The sequence below is a fragment of the Trichomycterus rosablanca genome, chromosome 2 (assembly GCF_030014385.1).
Source record: "Trichomycterus rosablanca isolate fTriRos1 chromosome 2, fTriRos1.hap1, whole genome shotgun sequence".
NCBI lineage: Eukaryota > Metazoa > Chordata > Actinopteri > Siluriformes > Trichomycteridae > Trichomycterus > Trichomycterus rosablanca.
Window position 1 is genome coordinate 49,129,404 of NC_085989.1, and position 19,313 is coordinate 49,148,716.

Here is a 19,313-nt window from a genome sequence, read left to right on the forward strand (position 1 = left end):
TGGACAAAAATGGGAAAAGGTCACTGGAGCTCCTCCACATGTTCCATAGTCCAGCTTTATGCTTAGAGACACATTCATGCCAGAACACAAAAGTAGCAGATCATGTGTGAATCTCAGAGAGATTATCTTACCCCGGTATCTTCAGTTTACAGAGACGCTTCACTCCTGAATCTCCTAGTTTATTAAAAGACAGACTCAGATCTATCAGGTGTGAGGAGTTTGATCTCAGAGCTGAAGCCAGAGCAGCACAACCTTCATCTGATACACCACAATTATACAACCTGCAGAGAGAACAATGATAAACTCTTCACTCTCGCAGTTCATCAATTCAGAACACAATAATTCATTAATTTCCTGCAAATGCTACATAAACATCATTGTGCAGAACAACCATTTTAGGAACAGCTACAGATACGAAAGGATTCCACTGTTAAAAGAGATTTTTTAGCTAGAACATAGGAACTGGTCAAGACCAGCTGTAACTGGGTTTTGGACTTCATACAATGCAATTGAATGTACACATTCAGTAACAATTATTATCATACTGGATCTGATCTGTGTAAATCATGTGTGATGTTTTTCTTTTTGTATGTGCAATCATCACCTGTCACTTATAGATTCTATACTATATTTATGTTGTAAATGTAGCGGAACGCTGCTAAAAAAAATGGATCCAGGGATTATTTTATTCTTAAAAATGTTCTCTTCAGTTTTCTGTTTCTTCCTATGGCCTTATGTTTATCTTCAAGGATTTTTACAACCCCAAAGGAAGAGTCTAAATGCTTCCCCTTCAGAACAATTTTATGACTCTAGAGGTCACACGAGTGTCACAACACAGACCCATTTTGCTTTTCCCTCCTGGGATTTTCTAACTCCGTTTACAACTTTTGGAGACGCCAGGCAGAAATCAGACATAAAACCGCACTTTTTGTATGTAAATTACGTGTCCTTCAATATGGGACCCACAGTGTGGGCTTTCAAATCTCGTAAAAGCCCTAAAGATGCCAAGACAATTTATTAACTATAACACACACACACACACACACACATCCGGAATTCCCATGATCTGAGAAAGTATTGGTAAAAGAACTAAGCCAAGTTAATTAAATCAAAGATCACTATGGTTGTAATGTCTATGAATTTGCTTCAGACATACTTACCCACAAAATTATACTTTCTATACATCGTTCTTTTTTATATAATGTTTGTAACTAAAAATATAGTGTTAAGAATCATGTTTGCTGAATCATAACACTGCTGTATATAAGGATAAAAGGACATTTGTACTGCATGCTTAAATCACATATGTGACGATTTCTGTATGTTAGACTTGTGTAATCCATGTATGGTTATTTAGATTTTGGTTTATTGTTTAAGTGATATTAAGAGTTAAGTTTTACCAAGATTTTACAATCTTTTACCAAAATTCTAAATTAAAGCAAATTAGAATGTTTCGTCAAAACTAAGGTTTTAGCATCACCTACTGAACACAAGTGGTTAAATTGCATGGTGGGTGGAAACCTTTGTGTCACGTGATCTTAATAGAAGTTTAAATCCTATTCGCTGTCCAGGCCCCTGAAGTTGAGTTAAAAAAAGGCAATTTAAAACACACAACTAATTAATTCACTAATTTACTGTAAATGTGTACTTTATGTGGTAAACTCTTCACTCTCTCAGTTCAGCTCAGTTTATTAATTTACTCATAAATTAATGAATTAATTCAAGTCAAGTCAACTTTATTTATATAGCGCTTTTTACAATAGACATTGTCTCAAAGCAACTTTACAAAATCCAGGACCAACAGATACAAAAAAACCCTGTTGAGCAAGCCGACGGTGACTGTGGCAAGGAAAAACTTCCTGAAAATTACAGGAAGAAACCTTGAGAGGAACCAGACTCAGCAGGGCCCATCCTTTTTGGGTGGCCTGGAGGATACTTTAAATAAATACACAATTTACACAAATCATACAAACACAGAATTAAATGAACTAAAAGTTATAACTGGCAAAAAATAGATAAATAATTAAATAATAATAATAGAGTTATTATTCGCTCTAGTCTTCAATAAAGTCTGTAGTGAGTTCTTGTCATTCTTGGTGCAATTACTGCCGACCCATCACATCTGGCAGAAGCAGCAATATTGGCACTGCAGTCTCGACTTTAATCCTTAACCTCGGCGGGTAAACAGGTTTCCATCAGAATGCCCTTGGGGTAAAACAATAGAGAATGTAGTTAATAATGTACAATGCTAGTAAAACAGTTTTACAGAGAGTTTTAGACTCCGGCAGCCCTAATTATTACAGCATAACTAAAAGGGAGAGCAAACAGGTAACAAGGTCATGAAGGCTTTCACAGGACATCAGCGCCCACCTCTCCTACCCAAACCTGAGTGATCGGACAAGAGAGGCAGAACGACAGCAACCCAACATCCCTGATCACCACAAGTTTCTATCACCAAGAACCCCCAATCTCTGCGCCTTTGTCTATACTAATCAAAAGTCTGCGAAAATAAATATGTTTTCAGTCTAGACTTAAACATTGAGACTGTGTCCGAATCCCGAACAGAGGCAGGAAAATTATTCCAAAGTTGTGGAGCTTTGTAAGAAAATGCTCTTCCACCAGCCGTAATCTTTTTAATTCTTAAAAAAAGGTATCATTAAATTACATTCATAAAGTAAATGATAGAATAAATAAAGCTACAGTACACTGCACAGCTACATAAAAGCTCCGTCTCAGAGGCGAATGTCTATGTTTTGACACACCATCCTCTGCGTCTACTGAATCGGTTGGGAGTTTTCCTAACTCAGTTACCCTGGTCGTATTTCAGCTGCATTAAACTTCCACATCTTCAACATTTTATGTAACCGACAACATTTTATGTTACTAGACAGGTTCTATTTATGTGATTTTCAGATCCAACAGTTCTGGCAGTGATCATGCTTGGGTGTGGCTAGTGCAATTCAACCTAATTAGCAAATTAATTTGTTTAACTGGTTGATTTAATAGCAAAATGAGCAAATACTTTTTCATAGAGTGGTAGGAATGGCTAAACAGGCAAGATAGTTACATTTGTTTTTGTTTTTTTCACTGCTTCTTCAAGGAGTAGACTTGAGAGTTGACAGATGTATAATTTTATATTGAAATGATAATTTATTTGTTAAATACAGATAAAGTTGCACTTTACATTGTATTTTAAATGTTTGTACGGTGCTGTTAAACAAGCCAAAAATGCTGCTAAATGTTCTGTGTGTAAAAGTGACAATAAAAACAACAGTTTAGCATCAGTGTGATGTTGTAGGTTCTGTATTTATTCCTTTAGCATATTGTTATTTAGATAGCTAGTTTAACCATGGTGCATTGAGATGTGTATTATTACTGCTTAGTTGTTAGACAGGAGAAATGACGGTATCGGATTTGTATCAGTATCGGTATCGAACATAATAAATTAGTATCAGCTCTAGTCAGCTCTAGTAAAATGTAATAAAGTACCAGACTGAAACAAAATCCTAGATCATTCGGGTCTATAATATTTGAACAACAGTTGATGAGAAGTTGTAGAGTATAAATATCTAGATAAATGTTCAATATAAAATCAAATCTACAGCTAAAGTTTCACTGCAGTAACAATCCATGTAGGATAGAGTCCTTCTGCTGTAGATTTACACACTGTCTATAAAACATCCACATTCTGCTCAGATAAATGTTCTCATGTGAAGCAGCTTTCACCTTTATTCAGAACTTGATGTAGAGGAACTTTAATCTCATTGTTTCTGTGTGAAGCAGCTCTCACCTTTATTCACAACTTGATGTTGGAAACTTTAATCTCACTGTTTCTGTGTGAAGCAGCTCTCACCTTTATTCACAACTTGATGTAGAGAAACTTTAATCTCACTGTTTCTCTGTGAAGCAGCTCTCACCTTTATTCAGAACTTGATGAAGAGGAACTTTAATCTCACTGTTTCTGTGTGAAGCAGCTCTTACCTTTATTCACAACTTGATGTAGAGAAACTTTAATCTCACTGTTTGTGTGAAGCAGCTCTCACGTTTATTCACAACTTGATGTAGAGAAACTTTAATCTCACTGTTTCTGTGTGAAGCAGCTCTCACCTTTATTCACAACTTGATGTTGGAAACTTTAATCTCACTGTTTCTGTGTGTGAAGCAGCTCTCGCCTTTATTCAGAACTTGATGTTGGAAACTTTAATCTCACTGTTTCTGTGTGTGAAGCAGCTCTCACCTTTATTCAGAACTTGATGTCTCACTGAACTTTAATCTCACTGTTTCTGTGTAAAGCAGCTCTCACCTTTATTCAGAACTTGATGTAGAGGAACTTTAACCTTCTCTCCTAATGTAGCCAACATGGCGAGAGCGTGCCTGTTCCTCCTCTACAACATCATGAAGATTTGCCCATTTCTCTCCATGTAAGCCACTCAGATTCTGGTCCAGAAGTTATTCTTTATATCACTGTTTCTCCCTCCAACACTTGCCAGCAAACTTTGTTGGCAAACCTGCCTTTCACTGATACCAGGCTTATTCTGGTTCAGTTTTCTGCTGTGATACCAGCACACTTACCTCTTTCTGGGTACTTACCTAGTTTGTGGAATTTTTTGGCCTCATGACAGAACCGCCCTCAGAGTGCAGATTGCCCCAGAGGCAACATGTTTTCCCTTTTCCAGGGTGGACCCCACCTGTAAATCCATGTTATGTACAGTCTGCCCAGTGTAGTGGAATGAACCTGTATGTTTGGACAGGTGAGTCTCACGCCGTGTTTAAAAGATGATTATCCACCACTAAGCACATACTGTAAATTGTAACTAACCTGCACTTACAAATCTTTTTTTTTATATAATTTTTGATATAAAGATTTAAAAAGTGTTGTACCCATACTTTTTAACAGTGGTTCTGTAGATTTGTGTATTACAGTTTTTCTCAGTCGATTTGGTTCATTTCTCAGATCAGAATTGAAATTCTCAAAACTGTTCATCCAATCTCCACATCTCCTTGTCACTTGTCCACATCATAATAGCATTTCTCATAATGTTTCACATTTTGCAAATACTTTTGTACATTCATGCAAATGGTCATGTACAATTGTCTGCTGTTTTTTTGCATTATCAATTGCTTTTGTCATGTTTATTAAAATGTGTTCTACTGATTGTCTGTTGAATTGTCTTACCCTCCAAAACATTTAGGCTTTGGGTCATTGCCTAGGTCATTACATGCAAAAGTGCTGAACATGTTGTCATAATCTCTCAGGCATAATTTGTACATTTCTATGAAAATTTTGGTAAATTTTGGTGATTTATCCTAAATTGATTAAATTGTTCTCAGGTGAATCTTGGCTTTTAGTTAAGAAGTGGAATTTGTGAAGGTTTAGATCAACCAATGGTCAAACAGCTTTCAACCATAGGTCAGAGGTGCATCTCATGAACCTTCAATTGACAAACATTTATAGACACAAAACATTGTCACAAAGTCTCACAATGGAAAGACAAGGCCATGTACAGGGTGAACAGCCAGGAAGAGGGGTAAGGCTGCGTGGTGGAAGGCGAAGGCGACAAAACAGAGGAAGAGGTAGGAGAATCCATGCCCATGTTTTTCAAAATATTCAATCTGTAAGCATCTCCACCATTGACCGGGTTCTGAAACGACACCAGATGAGCATGAAACAGCTGTACAAAGTTCCATTTCAAAGAAATGGTAACAGGGTGAAAGAGCTGGATGAGGCTGGCTTCAACCTTGCAAAATGCAGAAGGCGTGGACGAAACATCATTGGCCAAAGGGCTACCATTGATGTGCCAGGCCAACGGGGAGGAAACATCACAATGTGTGCTGCTATGTCAGAGAATGGCATGCTTACACATATTTTCATTATAGGGCCCTATAACACACAGCATCTCGTCACATTCTTGGACACCCTCTACAGGGATCTCATCCCTGATAATCAGAGAGGTGTGATGCAAGAAGATTTGCCCAAATATGTGGTCATTTGAGATAATGAGTTTTCACCACTCTAACACCATTAGGCAATGGTTTGCCATTCATCATAGAATGCTGATGGAATTCCTCCCACCCTACTCCCCATTCCTGAACCCAACTGAGGAGTTCTTCTCAGCCTGGAGATGGAAGGTGTACGATCACCAGCCGCACACCCAGATGAATCTCCTGACTGCCATGGATGCAGCTTGTGAGGATATCACAGCAGATGCCTGCAGAGGCTGGATTAGGCGCTCCAGGAGATTCTTTCCACGCTGCATTGCAAGGGAAGATATCCAGTGTGACGTGGATGAAAACATGTGGCCCAACAGAGAGAAGGTATGGGCATCAGGATGTATAGAAAAGAAAGCACTATAATTCCTTAAGTTGTTGTCTCAGGTTGTTTTGAATGTTTAAAGTTTCTAATTTTGTAGTTTTTCCTTTGTGTTATAGAGTGCTGCCACACAGTTGTCTGTCTTTCCTGAATTTTTATCTGATTTTTTTGTCAACAAATTGCAGTGTGAACAATACAGTAAAATAATATTACTGTATACATTTGATTCCAGTCCAATTTCTTGCTGTCAGTCTCCCACATACAGTAACACATACCGTTTCAATTGATATGCCACAGAATGTGCAGCGTTCTTGTAATCACAAGCTTAGCTAGTTTCCATCAGAATATACTTAGTGTACACTGTTGCACTAACAACATGACTAAGTATTTTGACTGCCTAATTCATAGTCAATGACACACAGACTAGACATTCTGATGGCACTGACCAGTTGATTGACATAAATATTTGCTTTTAAGGCAAAAACAAAGAATTCTGAGCGAGGTACGTGCTTTTGCAGGTATTTCATTAAGTTTTGCTGTTTGCACTAACTGTTTTGAGAAATGCACTTGTTGTGATGCCAGTGTAAATCATGATGTGAGAAATGTACCAAATCGACTGAGAAAAACTGTAATATTTACTAAAAAAAACAGTTTTGTACGTTGCTCTGAATAAGAGCATCTGCTAAATGCCATAAATGTTTGTTTGTTTATTAGGATTTTTACTTCATGTTTTACACTTTTGGTAACATTCATGACTGGTGTCATGTCCATAAAATGTTGTGTTGGGTATGTATATGTTTGTGTTCCAGGATCCAGTCCAGAGTCTACCTCCCACCCTCCTAGATCCAGATCCACCCCAGGTCTTCAACTCTGCCATTCGCCTATAAAAGGAGCTGCTCTAGAGGGAGCTCTCTCTCTCTCTTTTTGGTGCTTGTTGTGTGTGTTTGCCTTTTGCCCATTGCCTTTTTGCCTGTGTATGACCATGTAACTGTGTTTGTGACTACTGATAAAGCTTACTGATTTGGATTTATATTGCTGTGTAAATAATTCACCTGTAGATATCTATGTTGTTTGTACACCGGTGGTAGGGAGTGGCTGCCATTTTGTTTTGTCATCTGTGTTTTGTCTCTGTTTATGTTAGTCTGGGAGTTAGGGAAGCACTTTGTCTTTTATTTTCTTTTAGGTTAGGGAAGCTAGTTTGTGGTTATATTAGATAGAGGGTGTTTTTGTTTGTTATTTTGGACTGGGTCACTCCTGAAGGTATACCGGTTTGTTTTGCGTCACTGAATTGTAAATATACTTGGTTAAAACTTATTCTTGTTTCTTTGTGGTCCATTTTTCCCTTATTTCAATTTGTGTTGCAGTCTAACCTAGACTAGGCCGTAACACAGGAAACGTTTATCTTCACACAAGGTTCATCAATTCACAAGGTTATATCGAACACAGTCATGGATGATTTACGGCCTTTCCCAATCTGTTCCCTCCTCACGAACACTCCACTACAGAGCGACACTCCATATGAAGTCACACTCTGTGCTGTGAAGGAAGCTTCCAATTAAGGGGAGGGTCTAAATTCAGGAGTCGACTCTCGGATGCCCTCTTTGCTTTTGAGCGGAAGAAGGAAGCTGCCGTCACCATGGCTACAGATGGACGCTTTTCTTACCTTGCTGTCATGTCTCCAAGCGGGAATACTAGCTCAGGAGACGCAAGCACCTGCTATTTTATAACTAGTATAAATGTATAGTTCTGTTTTAATTCTTTAAAAAATAGTGTTAAATATGATAATAATGTTAGTGATAGTATTGTTGGGGTACAATAATTTTGCCATTTATGAAGTTTAAGTTCACCGATCACACATTACATTACTTTCTTTAAAAAGACTGAAGAAGAACGTGCCTAAATTTGCTCTAACACCTTATGAGGAAACCTAATATCATATTTTACTGATGATGATGTTGGAACCTACATTTGTAAGGTGTTTCCTCCATTCTCCTTTCCTAGCTGCACTTCCGTGGAGTGTGGTGGTGGAGTGTGCTCTTGTGTACACTCGCTGTTGGAGGGGTGTATAGTGAACTCCCGCTCCATCCTAATTACTTTGGGACAGCCCTTAATGTGGCGAGCACTCCACATGAACGCGCAAACAGAGGCGTAGTGGAGAGGCAGAATGGGTAGGGAGCGAATTGGGATTGGCGGTCAGTGTCTCCAATTCACCTCACTTGCATGTTTTAGGACTGTGGAAGGAAACCGGAGGTCCCAGAATAAACCCACACAGACACGGGGAGAACATGCAAACTCCACACAGAAAGGACCCAGACCGCCCCACCTGTGCCGTAAATGTAAATTACTACATTACACACATCACCCAACCTTAATGATTAATCTTGATTTTAATCACTTTCACTATATTAAATATATCTGGACACATAGTTCTCTGTCTGGTAAAAACAATCACAGCGCCTCATGCCTCATTACCATTTGCATGTTTAAACATTTAAATGTTTGAGATTTTATCAATTGGGCACTGTGGAACATGAAAGAGTCATTCCCCAGCTGTTTCAAAAAAAGTTGAACGCGTATGCTTTAATTTAAATACTTAAGTGTGTCAATTAGTTTGAAAAAACCTCAATAATAGATAGATAATAAACTGAATAGGTGTTTATATACCTTCAGCCATATGCGTAGTGTAGATCTACCTTAAAGTGTAAATATACTTTTGACTTAACCTGTACCAATTTGTATGATGTGTTTTATCAAACTAGTGTTATACAGTTAATGACAACGTTTATTCTTCTGTAGTATTTACTTTCTAGAATACTGTATGTGGTAAAACCTGAATAAGCTAATGGAGGAGATAAAATTGTTATTTATTTTATTATACAGAAATAAATGACACTTCATACAATATTTAAAGTTCAATAAAGTAAAAAAAAAAAGTGTAGATGATATGCCTAGTACAAACCAAAAGAGAGAAATCAAAAATGGCTTTAACGTATCCTCACTTAGACACATAATTTATACTTTCTATTGATGCACTTGTCTAATCTAGCCCTTCTAGAACATTCTAGAAGTGCTAGTTATGTGTTAATCACATACACTAACTACTATTAAACATAATTAAGTCTAAAACAGACACTTATAATTATGAAAATAGTCAAAAACGCTTAATCATCATGAACAGCTCATGTGACACAGTACCGTCCCCAGAAATTCATAGAGGAGGCCAGATGGTACCACTAAAAACCTTGGGGTGGCACACCAAAACCAAAAGCTATAAATGAATTGTTGTACTATATAGACTAGTTGATAGCTTTATCATTACAAGAGTTAGTGATATACAGTGTATCACAAAAGTGAGTACACCCCTCACATTTCTGCAAATATTTCATTATATCTTTTCATGGGACAACACTATAGACATGAAACTTGGATATAACTTAGAGTAGTCAGTGTACAGCTTGTATAGTAGTGTAGATTTACTGTCTTCTGAAAATAACTCAACACACAGCCATTAATGTCTAAATAGCTGGCAACATAAGTGAGTACACCCCACAGTGAACATGTCCAAATTGTGCCCAAATGTGTCGTTGTCCCTCCCTGGTGTCATGTGTCAAGGTCCCAGGTGTAAATGGGGAGCAGGGCTGTTAAATTTGGTGTTTTGGGTACAATTCTCTCATACTGGCCACTGGATATTCAACATGGCACCTCATGGCAAAGAACTCTCTGAGGATGTGAGAAATACAATTGTTGCTCTCCACAAAGATGGCCTGGGCTATAAGAAGATTGCTAACACCCTGAAACTGAGCTACAGCATGGTGGCCAAGGTCATACAGCGGTTTTCCAGGACAGGTTCCACTCGGAACAGGCTTCGCTAGGGTCGACCAAAGAAGTTGAGTCCACGTGTTCGGCATCATATCCAGAGGTTGGCTTTAAAAAATAGACACATGAGTGCTGCCAGCATTGCTGCAGAGGTTGAAGACGTGGGAGGTCAGCCTGTCAGTGCTCAGACCATATGCCGCACACTGCATCAACTCGGTCTGCATGGTCGTCATCCCAGAAGGAAGCTGACGCACGAAAAAGCCCGCAAACAGTTTGCTGAAGACAAGCAGTCCAAGAACATGGATTACTGGAATGTCCTGTGGTCTGACGAGACCAAGATAAACTTGTTTGGCTCAGATGGTGTCCTGCATGTGTGGCGGCGCCCTGGTGAGAAGTACCAAGACAACTGTATCTTGCCTACAGTCAAGCATGGTGGTGGTAGCATCATGGTCTTGGGCTGCATGAGTGTTGCTGGCACTGGGGAGCTGCAGTTCATTGAGGGAAACATGAATTCCAACATGTACTGTGACATTCTGAAACAGAGCATGATCCCCTCCCTTCGAAAACTGGGCCTCATGGCAGTTTTCCAACAGGATAACGACCCCAAACACAACCTCCAAGATGACAACTGCCTTGCTGAGGAAGCTGAAGGTAAAGGTGATGGACTAAACCCAATTGAGCACCTGTGGCGCATCCTCAAGTGGAAGGTGGAGGAGTTCAAGGTGTCTAACATCCACCAGCTCCGTCATGTCATCATGGAGGAGTGGAAGAGGATTCCAGTAGCAACCTGTGCAGCTCTGGTGAATTCCATGCCCAGGAGGGTTAAGGCAGTGCTGGATAATAATGGTGGTCACACAAAATATTGACAATTTTGGCACAATTTGGACATGTTCACTGTGGGGTGTACTCACTTATGTTGCCAGCTATTTAGACATTAATGGCTGTGTGTTGAGTTATTTTCAGAAGACAGTAAATCTACACTGCTATACAAGCTGTACACTGACTACTCTAAGTTATATCCAAGTTTCATGTCTATAGTGTTGTCCCATGAAAAGATATAATAAAATATTTGCAGAAATGTGAGGGGTGTACTCACTTTTGTGATACACTGTAGTTACTGCATACTCCTGTTCTTATTTTACAGATAATGTTACCAATTTTCTGATGTGTATAGACTAATATGGTACAATTAACATTTTACTGTACAAAACTTAATGGCTTTTACAACAACAATACTGTTTTATTGTGTTATCTGTATTTACATGTTAGCTGATTCATTGTTTTTTAATAAGCTAAGTTACCCATTCCTTAAAAATATAAATATACAGCTCTATACACAGCAATAACTGGAGTGTTACAATTTCAGAGTTAAACATTAGATTTTCACTCTCAAGGTGTCATTTTAACACATTTGGATTTAAATTGTGTTCAGTGTTGGAGTTATTTGGCAGAGTTGATTAGATCGGTGTTAACCTAACTCTGGTTGGAGTCAAGGAGACGACGGCACCACCATTTTCCCCCTCTCAAGTTTACGTGGTAAGTGTAATTAATTCAGTTTTTGGTCTCCATTCCAGCTGTCATCAGTTCCTTCATGAGGTTTAGATCCTGTACAGTCTGATTTAACCATCCTCGTCTTCATCCTCATCTTCATCCTGATCTTTATACTCGTCTTCATCATCATTTTTATACTCGTATTCATCCTCGTCTTCATCCCAATACACTGATGAGAGTCTGGAAGAAATAAAACAACTAATAACAGTGTACTGAACTGGATTACCATACAGTTGTGGGTATACAATTACTGACTGTTCCATAATTTATCAAGCCACCATAGGATGTTTGGGTGGTGAATCATTCTCAGCACTGCAATGATACTAACCTGGTTAAACACATAAAAATGTTTGTTGTTCTGGTATGAGTGTAGCAGATACAGCAGTGTTGTTGGGATTTTTAAAAAAATCAGTTTAAACGTACTTGCCACATGCCCTGTTAGCACTGGTTGGTTGTGTACAATTCGAGACTAAAATTGCTGTGTGTAAAATATCTTTTCAGTGCTTTGGTAATATTGTGACAGCTGTACTGCCAATCAAGCTCATTAAACTGAACTGACTAGATCTTATCTTGCACAGTGTGTTAATCCTCACTCATTTATCAGTGAACACTGGTTACAGAACACTGTTGGCTTTATATTATAATTGGAGCCGAATTCTCCTCACACAACTGACACTGAGGCACTCAAATTACTGGACTAGTGATTAGAAGGTTGCAGTTAAATCACCACTATAGTTAAGTTGCCACTGTTGGGCCCCAAGTAGGGCTCTTAACCCTTAATTGCTTGCCTGGTATTCAAATCTGGTTAGTGGAGGTCCTGTGGAGTCCTTTTTGATTGATAAAGTGCAACAAATATGCAATCAGTAATTGTATTATAAATTAATTAGTAAATGTATGCATCAGATATGTGCTCAAGTTCTCTGATTAGCGAAAATATCCAGACTAATGTCCATTAGGTTATACTAAATGAATAACTGAAGTTTGAGAGAAAAGCCATGACTGAACTTGTCCCACATCCTAACACTGATGAGCCATAACATTAGGATCACTCCCTTAAAATGTGCATTACAATGCTTATTTCACAATAATTGTGAATTCCATGGCCATGGTTCTATTAAATGTTGGTTGTTGGTGACCTCATAGGTCATTTCTTAAATGCAGCAGATCTGATCAGCATAAACACCTGAATGACTTTTATAAGGATCAAATTGTTACAGCTAGATGACTTGGTTGAAGTAGCTCCAAAACAACAAGGGGCGTCACATGTAACTGTATTGAGTACCCACCAACATTGGTCCAAGGAGAGACAGGCCATGAACCACAGGCATGTTGTGGGGTGGCCACGACTAATTGATGCCAGAGGACATCTGCTGTGTATGAGGCTGTTGCAGGTTAGTCAATGTGGCCACACTAACTTCTGTCCACCATTAAAAACATCTACAATGAGCATGTAGGCATCAGAACTCTACAGTGCAATGTAAGAAGGTCGACTAGTCCGATAAATCCTGTTCTGTCCAGTATCATATGGATGGTTGGGCATGTGTGCACTGTTTACCTGCATCAGGGTGCACTGTAGGATATTCCATCTTGCTAAATAGACAGAATATTATGTGTGTTTAATGCTAAGGCTGAACAGTGTATATATTTATTATTCCATCGTAAAAAAATCTGAGCTTTCAAGACCTCCCTGTTTCCTCCAAAGCTCCTACACTTTCATGTTTTGTTTATTTAAAATAAAGAAATAAAACATAAACAAATAAATAAAGAGACAGGGTGGCTGCCCAGCACAAGGCAGAAGGCACCCTGAACTCCAGCCATAAATTTTCAGTGTTCCCCTCCCTCCCTCTACAGTCTCAGTCTCCATTCACTATTATTAAGATGTGGCCTGCACTGCAAATATGGAAATGAACCCTCAACTCTCCCTTTGTGGCTACAACCGCCACCAGTCTTATATACATTTTGGAGTGTGTCTGTGAGAATTTGTGTGCATTTAATAAAAAGAGCATCTGTATGGTCAGACACTGATTTGTTTTTGGACAGCAAGCCCTGGTTCACAACTAATCTTTCCATTCATCCTTCAGAAGTGTTTAGTTCTTTATGGAGCTTGTTTGTGTACAGGAGCACAGTCATGCTGGAACAAGAAAGGACATGTGTAAATCTCAGAGAGATGATCTTACCCCTGTATCTTCAGTTTACAGTCAGGATTCTCCAGTACAGCAGAGAGAAGCTTCACTCCTGCAGCTCCTAGATTATTATGAGACAGATCCAGCTCTCTCAGGTGTGAGGGGTTTGATCTCAGAGCTGAAGCCAGAGCAGCACAACCTTCATCTGATACACCACAAATATACAACCTGCAGAGAGAACAATGCTTTTACATTTAACTAACAGTTTAATTTTCAATGCACAATTGCATACCTCAGGACTCGTCTCATTTCTTACTGAGGAGCAGATCATGTGTGAACCTCAGAGAGATGATCTTACCTCAGTATCTCCAGTTTACAGAGAGGGTTCTCCAGTACAGCAGAGAGACGCTTCACTCCTGAATCTCCTAGTTTATTCTGAGACAGATTCAGCTCTCTCAGGTGTGAGGGGTTTGATCTCAGAGCTGAAGCCAGAGCAGCACAACCTTCATCTGATACATCACAATCAACCAACCTGCAGAGAGAACAATGATAACACTCTTCACTCTCTCAGTTCAGCTCACACAGTTTATTTATTCATTCATTTATTCATGGTAAGTGCTTCATCCTGGTCCTGATCCATGGAATATGATGTTCACAGAGGACATGTGATTTGTAGTGAGAGTAAGGAGCAGAAGACAGTGTGGAGGGTGGTGTGAATAGCGTAGTGCAGGGGTGTCAAACTCATTTTCACAGAGGGCCACATCTGCATCATGGTGGCCCTCTGCAGTGATTGCAGTCTGGCTTTTAAGTATTGTACAATGTGTTGTTTTTTTCTTGGAGGCTATTTTTTGTGTCTGGTGTCAAAATGTCACATTTATACTGTATATTGATAATGTATATCATTTATAATCATCTAGTGGTGGGATGGGGTCACTTGCCAGGTCACAAAATCGGCATGCATTGTGGGAGATGCAGTTTATGTACGATTTTACAGTGTATTTTAAGACGATTGTTCTGCCCTCGCCAAGTGTTTTTTCCCTTTCTCAGCTAAACAGACGCTGCTGACTAAAACGTAAAGCTAAAACGTAAAAGTGACATGGCTTCTTAGCGAAGGTCAAAGTAAGTGGCCATGACTACAATGTCAACGGTTGCTGCTTAAATGCTCAGGTGTCCCATTAAATTATGAGTACGGCTCTGTAACTACTTGAACCATAACAACAATCATACGCCTTTTAAGCTGTCACAGACTACATAAGATAACGTGGAAGGCCGGATTTTGCTGGCAGGCTTTGAGTTTCACACGTGGCGTAGTGTGTCAAAAGTGATTTGTGATAGGAGGGTATCTGCCAGTAGTGACACCTGCTGGTATGTTGGATGGCTTGGCGGTGGCGGCACTGACTAAATGGATGAGAGTTATATCACTAGAAAGGTGTTGAAGATGGAGCCGTTAGGTAAAAGGAGAAGAAAAAGGCCAAATAAGGTTTCTGGATGCTGTGAGGGTGTAGATAGCTGAATATGGGATTCTGTGAAAAGACCTTTAATAACCAGTTCATGCTCAAAAACCCTCCAATGTACCAGAATTAAAATAAGTCTGCAAAGAGAAAGGTCCTTCACGGTGATTTAAGTCTTATCACATCATCACAAACTTTGATTGAAATTGTTACTGCCAAAAGTGGCAAAACCAGTTATCAGATTTGTAGATTTGTAGGAATGTTATTTTTTTACATTAGTAATACAGATTCTGTCGTCCAGTTATAAACCATGTTGTACTTACATATTTATTTTACTGTGTCACTTTAATCTGATACTTTACATTTTATACTTTATTGTTAAATAACAATATAATCATATTAATCTGCTCTAATAGCAAACTGTTTCTTATTAACTGTTTTATAATATTTCAGAACATTTTTTATTATTATACTGGATCTGTGTAAATAATGTGAGATGTTTTTCTTGTTGTATGTGTGATCACCACCTGCACTTTTACTTATAGATTATATACTTTATATTGTAAATTTGTACTTTATTTTGTATGTAAATGTGTTATTTCTAATGTTGCAAAATAATTTAATTGTATTTAGATGCTCACAAGACAGATTGGATTTATCATCCCTTATTAGGAGCTTCATTAGAGACACAGCAGAACAACAATTCCAGGTAAGACATGAGATTATTAATAACACTGCTGATGTGCAGTTAGGGTTCGATTATTCAGCTTCTGTAACAGCAGGTAGAATCAAATTCAGAGCTTTGATGCTAATATTACTGCCACACAGTTAGTGTTTATTATGGTGTGTGTGTGTGTTATTTATGTTACATTCAATCTATACAATAAAAAAACATAATTTAATAAAGTGTAAATGTAATTTTGCTATATTATGATGATTACAAATAATTACATTGTCACATTTACTCTCCTACTTAAAACATCTTCCTGCAGGTCTGAATCAATAAGTTCATAAATAAAATCATTGTAGATAAAGACTCTGGTGTCAGAACCAGTAAACAGTGTGGAGATTATTGTTATGCTGATATGGGATTAGATTTTGGGTATCTGCTTTTATTCTAACAAAAACATTATTACTGTATACAGAATATATTATATCAAACAAGTGTAATAACTAAATAAATTAATCTAATGTATGTATAAATTACACGAAAATGGGCACAAACAGCTCAGTACATTTAATCCAAAGTGATGAATAAATAATGAAGAGTGAAGATCTTCAGGATCTTGATGCTGGATTTAAATCCTCTGTTTCAGTCTCACTATTAGAGAATATTTCTTACTGAGGAGCAGATCATGTTTGAATCTCAGAGAGCTGATCTTACCACAGTATCTCCAGTTTACAGTCAGGATTCTCCAGTACAGCAGAGAGAAGCTTCACTCCTGAATCTCCTAGTTTATTCTGAGACAGATTGAGATCTCTCAGGTGTGAGGGGTTTGATCTCAGAGCTGAAGCCAGAGCAGCACAACCTTCATCTGATACACCACAATCAACCAACCTGCAGAGAGAACAGTTTATTCATTCATTCATTCACTGAAAACGCTTTATCCTGCTTCTGATCAACCACAAAACAGAGTTTAATTTAGAATACAATTAATCCATTCATTTATTGAAAAAGCTACATTAGCATCAAGGGGCACACAACTACATTAAGAACAGTTTCTTTTAACAGAATTCTTCAAAACAGAGTCTAACAGAAAACACACTTTCATTCTGACAAAAACATTATTACTGTACAAAGAAGAAACTTTCACACAAACAAGTGTGGAATTAAATCTTTTGTTTATTTATGTGGTCGACTGTGGAGTCTGATTCTGGAAAAGTTTCTTTTCTTATATCTTCCAAGTTGGTGTGACCAAGAATGTTTATAAGAGTAATATTAGTTCCACTAATACAGGATCTTGATGCTGAATCTAAATCTTCTGTTTCAGTCTCACTATTAGATAATACAGTGCTGTGAAAAAGTATTTCTTTCAGTTTTTGCACATTTGTCACACTTAAATGTTTCAGATTATCAAACAAATTTGAATATCAGACAAAGATAACCTGAGTAAATACAAAAAGCCGTTTTTAAATGAAGAAGGACATTTTCAAGGAAAAAAAAGCTATCCCAACCAACCTGGCCCTATGTGAAAAACACCCAGGCCTAATTACTGCCAGACCTGTAAAATCAAGAAATCACTTAAATAGAACTTGTCTGACAACATGAAGAAGGGGAAAAGATCTCAAAAAGCAACACATTATGCCCCGATCTGAAGAAATTTAGGGATAGATGAGAAACAAAGTCATTGACATCTATCAGTCTGGAAAGGTTACAAAGCCATTTCTAAGGCTTCAGGACTCCAGCGAACCACAGTGAGAGCTATTATCCACAAATGCATCGACAACTCATCCAGGAAGTCAGAAAAAAGAACCCAGAACAACATCTAAAGCACTGCAGGCTTCACTTGCCTCAGTTAAGGTCAGTGTTTATGATTCAACAATAAGAGACCGGACAAAAATGGTATCCATGGGAGAGTTCCAAGGCGAAAACCACTGCTGACCAAAAAGAACACGAAGGCCCGTTTCACATTTGCCAAAAAAAACATCTTGATAATGCCCAAGACTTTTGGGAAAATATTCTGTGGACTAAAGAGACAAAAGTGGAACTTTTTGGAAGGTGTGCGTCCCGTTACATCTGGTGTAAAACTAACACAGCATTTCAGAAAAAGAACATCATACCAACAGTCAAACATGGTGGTGGTAGTGTGATTGTCTGGGCTGCTTTGCTGCTTCAGGACCTGGACGACTTGCTGTAATTGATGGAACCATGAATTCTGCTCTCTAGCAGAAAATCCTGAAGGAGAATGTCTGACCATCAGTTTGTGACCTTAAGCTCAAGCGTACTTGGGTTCTGCAGCAGGAAAATAATCAGAAGCACACTGGCAAGTCAACCTCCAAATGGCTGGAAAAAAAATAAAAAATGAAGGTTTTGGAGTGGCCTAGTCAAAGTCCGGACGAATCCGAATGAGATGCTGTGGCATGACCTTAAACAGATCGTTGATGCTTGAAAACCCTCCAATGTGGCTGAATTAAAACAATTCTGCAAAGAAGAGTGGAACAAAATTTCTCCACAGAGATGTGAAAGACTCATCGCCAGTTATCGTAGCATAGCATAGCTCTTAGCTTGCTGCTAACTGCTCCTTGATGGTGTGTGTGGTTGTGTTCCTTTAGCTAGCTTTCAATTATGAACTTTTCCAGCTTTCTTCTCCTGTGTACTGCAATTTTTGGTCTAATTGGGACTATGAATGCTATTTGTGGCCCCTCGCGTGGCGTGGATAATGCCAAATCCCCTTGTCTACACTATACTTCTGCTGATCTGCGTGACCTAAGAACTTTTTATCATCTTGACTCGGTGACTTACAACCTCTGTCGTAATGCTGGCATCTCTCGTCGTCCACGGTATGTTCATCGTGGTCGCAGGAGTCAGCGTTATGCCCATCATCCTTCTCATCCTATTCTCATCTATCAAGCATCAGCCTTAGCAATCCCGGTCATCTGGTCTACTGATCGTCGTCCCTGGAAGCGTTCTACCTGGCATCCTCGCGGCGCTGATCCTGGCGTACTACGTGCGATTTCTCGTACCAACAGCCCACCTGCTCTGACTCGGTCTTCTCATAATCGCTTGCTCACCATGGCACTATTTAACTGTCGCTCACTCACTGACAAGGCTGCTCTACTCAGTGATCACATTATTCATAATAACATTGACCTTCTTTTTCTGACTGAAACCTGGCAACAGCCTAATGATTATATCCATCTGAACACTGCTGCTCCGGCGGGATTTAAGCATCTTTCGTCCCCTAGGTCCTCTGGGAGAGGTGGCGGCTTGGCTGTGCTCTTCTCCCAGGCTATCAATCTCTGTATCTGTAACTCCCCTAAGGTTTCTTCTTTTGAATACATGGTGGTTAAGATCTTGTGCCCTAGTCCTACTCTCTTTTTACTCCTCTACCGGCCACCTAA

The 19,313-nt window shown here is 38.8% G+C and overlaps 1 pseudogene; it reads right to left on the reverse strand.

Annotated features, from left to right (window-relative positions):
- Positions 1 to 11,341: 11,341 nt before the first annotated feature.
- The window catches only part of LOC134334779 (NACHT, LRR and PYD domains-containing protein 12-like), a 37,032-nt pseudogene continuing 29,060 nt past the window's right edge, over positions 11,342 to 19,313 (reverse strand).